We start from the raw sequence: 7165 nt of genomic DNA, 5'->3' as shown, positions 1-7165 counted from the left end.
AAAAAAAACACTGGCTGGAACTATTTAGAATAAAACATTGATTTATAGTTACAAAACACGGAAAGTTGCTGGATAATGTACAATAAGCACCAACCTTGCCCTCAGGCTTTAAATACAGCACTTCCTCATATATCGGCCTGCCTGGTCCCTAAGATCTTCAAGGGTGGCCATTTTGGAGGTTCCCCTGCTGAGTGTAAGCCAGATGTGGTGACTCAGGACAGGGACTTCTCTGTGGTGGCTCCCCAGCTATAGAATCCCCTTCTTTCAGTTGCACAGCAAGTCCCATCATTATTCGGTTTCCATGACTGGTTAAAGATGTACCCCTCCCCCAACACCACAGGGGCTGGGGGTGGTTTTCTCAAAGCCAACAGCAATTTCATGGATGCCCATTTGCTGTATGACACGGTGGGTTTCAGACTGGTTTTAAACAGCTACATTGCATTTTATAGTTTTTATATATACGTCCTTTGGTTAGTAAAATGCTCTGGGTTCACACGTGATGAAGAGGGATTTCAGCATTGAATGAATGAATCTAAAAGCTGAAGAAGGGACACTTTAGGGAGGGAAGAATAAAAGAGGAGAATCAACCAAGGAAAGCCAGGTCAATAGAAGAACATTATCTCATGCAGAGTGCAAGAATCTGAGAGGGATGGACCACTTGTCAAAATGGTCAAGGGTCTTTCTTCCTCTCCTTCTGTAGAGCTTCAGGGATGCTGGAGGATGAAAAGGGTAACTAACCTAGATACAGGTTCAGTGGTACCTCGGGTTACAGATGCTTCAGGTTACAGACGCTTCAGGTTACAGATTCCGCTAACCCAGAAACTCTGGCACCTCAGGATTCTAGAATTTACAGCTGTCAGTTCTGAGGGAAGGCAGGCAAGGACCCACAGCTCAGGTGGGGCTTGTTAGATAAGATTTGATGTGCTGTGACATGTACTCAACTATAATGGTACCTCGGGTTACAGATGCTTCAGGTTACAGTCGCTTCAGGTTACAGACTCCGCTAACCCAGAAATAGTAACTCGGGTTAAGAACTTTGCTTCAGGATGAGAACAAAAATCGTGCGGCGGCAACGTGGCAGCAGCGGGAGGCCCCATTAGCTAAAGTGGTACCTCAGGTTAAGAACAGTTTCAGATTAAGAACAGACCTTCAGAACAAATTAAGTTCTTAACCCGAGGTACCACTGTAAATTTCAAGAGAATGACAAACAGAAGGGCAGGGAGCTAAGAAGGATTCAACTATAAATAAGATGAGGCAGGGGGAAATGTCATACAGCCTTCTCCATTCTGGTACCCTCCTGACATTTTGGATTACAACTCTCATCACCCCTAGTCTGCATGGCCAATGGCCAGGAATGATGGGAGAGTCTGAAACATCCAGGCTGCACTTGGTTGGGAAAGGCCGGCGAAATGGAAAATCTCGACACACTTCTCTTATCCCCTTAAGGAATTCCTTCTCTCTGCTAACAGCTTCCCATCCCTATTGAAGGGAAGAGGAACACACCAAGGAATGAGTCTAACATGGAGAATGGACACAGCAAAGGTAAGCATCTGTGAAGAAGATAAATAATCAAGTTCCCAGGTGAAAATGTATGTAATATAATGTCGGCATTGAAGGGCTTGCTTAATATACACCACTGTGCTGAACATTATCCAACCCAGTTTCTAATGAAACAGCCAACAGAGAATATCCCCCAGGCAACAGGTGTTAGTCAAGTAAGTTTTGCTCAGAGTAAACTTACTGAAATTAATGGACATACCGTATTTTTTGCTCTATAAGACTCACTTTTTCCGTCCTAAAAAGTAAGGGGAAATGTGTGTGCGTCTTATGGAGCGAATGCAGGCTGCGCAGCTATCCCAGAAGCCAGAACAGCAAGAGGGATTGCTGCTTTCACTGCTCAGCGATCCCTCTTGCTGTTCTGGCTTCTGAGATTCAGAATATTTTTTTTCTTGTTTTCCTCCTCCAAAAACTAGGTGCGTCTTGTGGTCTGGTGCGTCTTATAGAGCGAAAAATACGGTAATTTTCATTAATTCCAATACATATATTCTGGGGAAAACCTGGATGACTACCACCCATTGTTTGAATCATGACTTTTCTGACACAACAATATTTGCCCTCTAATGCACATCTCTCCACTCTATTTTTCTGCCCTCTAGGCCAGTATGACAACATCTGCAAAACTCTAGTTTTGCAGTCACGCAGATTATGTAATGTTGTTCACCCTTAGTCTAGTAAGCATAAATGACGGGTAGGAACTAAGAAACATTGACCTCAGTGGACATCTGTTAATGCCAGCACATAATCAGCCTGATATATAATCCAGTTAAGCTGCGGTATTAAGATTTATGTAGATTTAGTCCCATTGACTTTCAGTACTTTGACTTAACTGGCTTGTGGATTGGGCTGTTAAGAGAGCACCCAAGAGGAATCAGAGACACAGCACTTTTACAAATGAGGCATGAACTCCATGGCATCGGAAGGAAGAAAGGGTTTGTATGAACAATGCGACAAACAAGAAATTAACAGATGCAGCATCTGTTTAGAAAAAAATAAACACAATAATGGATTTGTGTGTTTTCTTTGGGGGTGGATCCTTAACTTTGTGTGTTTGTCACTTTTAAATTAATGAGCCAACTCTTTGTACGGATCAAAGGCTTTCACAACGGCCACCTTTGCTTCTCTGCAAGGTGGCGAAGGGTTGAGCGAGGGAGAATTACACACAGCCAGAGCCTCACCTGCTCTTTCTGCCAAAGCAGTTCAAAAAGGCAAGCGACTTTTTAAACTGAAGGTTCTTCATCAGTGGAAGACAGTTGGGATAGACATCGCAAGTCAAACTCTGGCTTGGCGTACAAGTCTTTGTCTGCGTGTGGACCACATTGGACCACATTGTTCAAACGGTGCCTTCAAACTATAGGGAATCAAAGTGCACATCCTATTGACTCTTAGCAATCAAATGGAAACGTTGATTGGGAAACCTCATCATCAGATGAGTCCTGCTGGATTGAATGACAGATTTGTCTAGTCTTTTGTTGTTGTTTAGTCGTTTAGTCATGTCCGACTCTTTGTGACCTCATGGACCAGAGCACGCCAGGCGCTCCTGTCTTCCACTGCCTCCCGCAGTTTGGTCAAACTCATGCTGGTAGCTTCAAAGACACTATCCAGCCATCTTGTCCTCTGTCGTCCCCTTCTCCTTGTGCCCTCAATCTTTCCCAACATCAAGGTCTCTTCCAGGGAGTCTTCTCTTCTCATGAGGTGGCCAAAGTATTGGAGCCTCAGCTTCACGATCTGTCCTTCCAGTGAGCACTGAGGGCTGATTTCCTTCAGAATGGAGAGGTTTGATCTTCTTGCAGTCCATGGGACTCTCAAGAGTCTCCTCCAGCACCATTATTCAAAAGCATCAATTCTTCGGCGATCAGCCTTCTTTATGGTCCAGCTCTCACTTCCATACATCACTACTGGGAAAACCATAGCTTTAACTATACAGACCTTTGTCGGCAAGGTAATGTCTCTCTCTGCTTTTTAAGATGCTGTCTAGGTTTGTCATTGCTTTTCTCCCAAGAAACAGGCATCTTTTAATTTCGTGACTGCTGTCTAGTCTAGTCTACTCCTAACCAACAAGCTTTTGCCCAGAAGCCCACAAGCAGGGCTTGAAGTCAACAACCCTTTCCCACTTCTGCTGCCCTGCAAACGGCATACAGTGGCATCTTGCCTCTAAACACAGGGATTCCATATGGCCATCATGACTAAAGGCCATTGATAAGACTTATCCTCCATGAATTGGTTTAATCCACTTTTAATAAGAACTCTGTTTCCATCCCCTGCATTCATTGGACCCTGGCCAGGGTATCTAGCCAAAGGAAGGGATAATCCATAGCACACAGACGATGGTGGGGAGAAATATTTTTGTGGGAGGGGAATTATGATGGGCAGAATAAGTTGTCTGCTTCTAAATATTTCCACCTAAGTCAGTATTTCACCTGCCCCATGTCAGAGATAGGGATGCTTGAGAAATGGGATCTTTGCATTCTCTGATGCAAACAGACCTGAGCTAAACTTCCGGAATTAAAATGCAGAATGGATTTCACACTTTGTTGGCTTCTACGATACTTTGAGATAAAATATGTTCATCAGATGTGTATTTTCTAAGAAAAGGCATTCAGAATTATGTATTTCAAGATGAATCTTCATATGGATTATTATTTTATTGCAAATTAAGGTGGCGATGCGATGGAACAGATTTATGAACGAATGCGTGACAAAATGACATTCACCAAAGGTAGAGTGATTCATCCATCCCTTGCAGAGAATCAGCGCAGAGAGCAGTAATCCAAAACTATCTGTTTTTAAAATAAAAAAAACCAAGTCGAGTGCTGAAATTTCCATTCCAAAGCCTTATGAGTCCAAAGGCAGAAGTGAATCATACAGCACTCATGAAAGATGCTGAACTCAACCTTCTATAAGGATAATTTCACAGTTGTGAGAGAACCCAAGAATGTGCCTCTCCTCATGCTCTTTCTGTAGTGTATTGACCTTCTTGGCTTGCCGTACCAGGAATTGCTGAGTCAGCTCTTAGGAGGTGTGCTGTTTCAGTACAATTCTGCAATGCAAGCAGCAACTTGTTTCATTGCTGGTTCCATCCAAAACCCTATTTTACATTAAAGTTGTTTCTGTGTCTTTGTGGCCTTCCCTTCATTATACTTTTCACTTTCAATCTAGACAAAGCACACAACAGGGGCCTCCTCAAATATTTTCTTGGGGAGACTGAAGACCCCTCTGCGTTGGCTCCTATGGATGGCTGCGACTTGACTTTCCATAGCTACTAAAATACTTGGGTCTTAGGGTGTTTCATCTTGCCCTCCCCCCACACTTTCATGCAGATCAGACCTAGGATGGATCTACACACAGGGGAAAAAACCACTGCAAATAAGTCATAAATTAAATTGCTAGAACAAAATAAAAAAAAACCCTATGTAAAACCTCATAGAAAATTTTGTGCTCTACAGCGCCATCTGGTGTTGCATTTTTATAATGCATTCAAAACACTGTTTTGAAGGAATTAAATTTGGAGGAATTAAAGAACCTTTTATTGAGGATGAAAAAGGAGAGCGCAAAATATGGTCTGAAGCTCAACATCAAAAAAAAGAAGATCATGGCCACTGGTCCCATCACCTCCTGGCAAATAGAAGGAGAAGAAATGGAGGCAGTGAGAGATTTTACTTTCTTGGGCTCCATGATCACTGCAGATGGTGACAGCAGCCATGAAATTAAAAGACTCCTGATTCTTGGGAGAAAAGCAATGACAAACCTACACGGCATCTTAAAAAGTAGAGACATCACCTTGCCAACAAAGGACCGTATAGTTAAAGCTATGGTTTTCCCAGTAGTGATGTATAGAAGTGAGAGCTGGACCATAAAGAAGGCTGATCGCCGAAGAATTGATGCTTTTGAATAATGGTGCTGGAGGAGACTCTTGAGAGTCCCATGGACTGCAAGAAGATCAAACCTCTCCATTCTGAAGGAAATCAGCCCTAAGTGCTCACTGGAAGGACAGATCATGAAGCTGAGGCTCCAATACTTTGGCCACCTCATGAGAAGAGAAGACTCCCTGGAAGAGACCCTGATGTTGGGAAAGATTGAGGGCACAAGGAGAAGGAGACGACAGAGGACGAGATGGTTGGATAGTGTTCTCGAAGCTACAAACATGAATCTGACCAAACTGCGGGAGGCAGTGGAAGACAGGAGTTCCTGGCGTGCTCTGGTCCAGGGGGTCACGAAGAGTCGGACACGACTAAACGACTAAACAACAATGCCATACAGTCAACAGGGTGCAACAAACCCACTTTAAAGGTGTGGACTTTCTGTGATAAGGAAAGTGATGGGAAAACACACTTCAAAGTGTGGGGAAATGATTGATGGGAACAGATCTGGGCTGCGTACATACCATACACTTAAAGTAACCCCCCCCCCCGACTCCTGGATACTGTAGTTTAATTATCAGATCTACAATTCCCAACACTTTAAAAAAACTGCAGTTCCCTGGAGTCTTTTTTTTAAAAGGTCTTTTTAATTTATGGTGTGTATGCAGCCCAGGTGAGTTTCCACAAAAGTCTCCATGCAAAACAAATCAGGCTGGATGCTCATCAGGAAGCAAACATAAAAAGTTGCCAAAAATTTACTCTATATGGCTTTTACACATTACGAAGATTATTGTGACACTGATAGTAAATTAATAAGTTACATTTCAATCATCCTGAAAAGCCAGAGATTTTTTTAAAATTTATTTCACAGATGACAGCACTCCAAGTAGCCTGGTATATTTTACTTCCCTAATGAACGTGCATGCCATAAAATATGCCAGTCTAATATGCTAGAATAAAACAATAAATATGCAAATGTGCCATACTTCAATACTTTGTGATATATGGTAAAGCAAACCCTAATCCATCAGACTTTTCTAATTACAGCTTCCCATCTATTAAGAAATACATTAGAACATTGCTAATATAAAAATAATTGCCTTGGTGGAACACATTTTATATCACAGCAGGGCTATATTTGTTTATTTTCTTTCTCATGAAAATTATGGTCAAAACATTTCTGCACATATGATTGCAACGTGGAGGTGGCTGGCTGAAGAGTAATTTCGGCAATTAAGTACAATTTTGTAAACTTCTGAAGAGAAATTACCTTTCAGATGACTGCATTCAAAGATAAGCGTGTGGCTTATTAAGCCCTCCTAGTAGTATTTTCAAACAATTAAACGTTAAAGAAATTAATAGCTTTAGTGTCAGTCAGCAATTGTTCGCTAACTAATCAAAACATTGTGCTAGTTTCCTCAGAACCTGAAAAGGTCCTGATATGAAGGCAGATCACATAGCAGGTAATACTCACAATGAGTGGAAAGTTTTCACAAGCTTTGACATGGTAGAAAGAGTCACAAATTAAAAGCATATTACACAGCACACTTCAAAGGATTTTACCTCACTTAATTTAAGATGCCAAAACTAAAGCTAGTCTGCAATTTTATTCTGACATTTCATCTGTCTTGCACATAAGGAAGGGTTATCACGACCCCAAGTCCCTTGCTCACTACAATTATTCAGGCCTACAATTTGACTTTTGAAAGGCTCGTTTCTTTGCCATTTCTCGCCTCTCCTCCTCTCCC

The 7165-nt window shown here is 42.1% G+C and overlaps 1 long non-coding RNA gene across 1 annotated transcript; it reads left to right on the top strand.

Moving 5' to 3' along the window:
• Positions 1-865: 865 nt before the first annotated feature.
• On the top strand, positions 866-6875 carry LOC310658353. The gene is made up of 3 exons (XR_014502265.1): positions 866-895; positions 1470-1542; positions 6840-6875. It is a non-coding gene; the product is annotated as an uncharacterized lncRNA (long non-coding RNA).
• The last annotated feature ends 290 nt before the right edge of the window (positions 6876-7165 follow it).

Source organism: Podarcis tiliguerta (genome assembly GCF_965153285.1).
Source record: "Podarcis tiliguerta genome assembly, chromosome: 10".
Taxonomy (NCBI): Eukaryota; Metazoa; Chordata; class Lepidosauria; order Squamata; family Lacertidae; genus Podarcis; species Podarcis tiliguerta.
The sequence above is the reverse complement of the archived record's forward strand: the minus strand, read 5'-3'. Positions and strand labels throughout refer to the sequence as shown.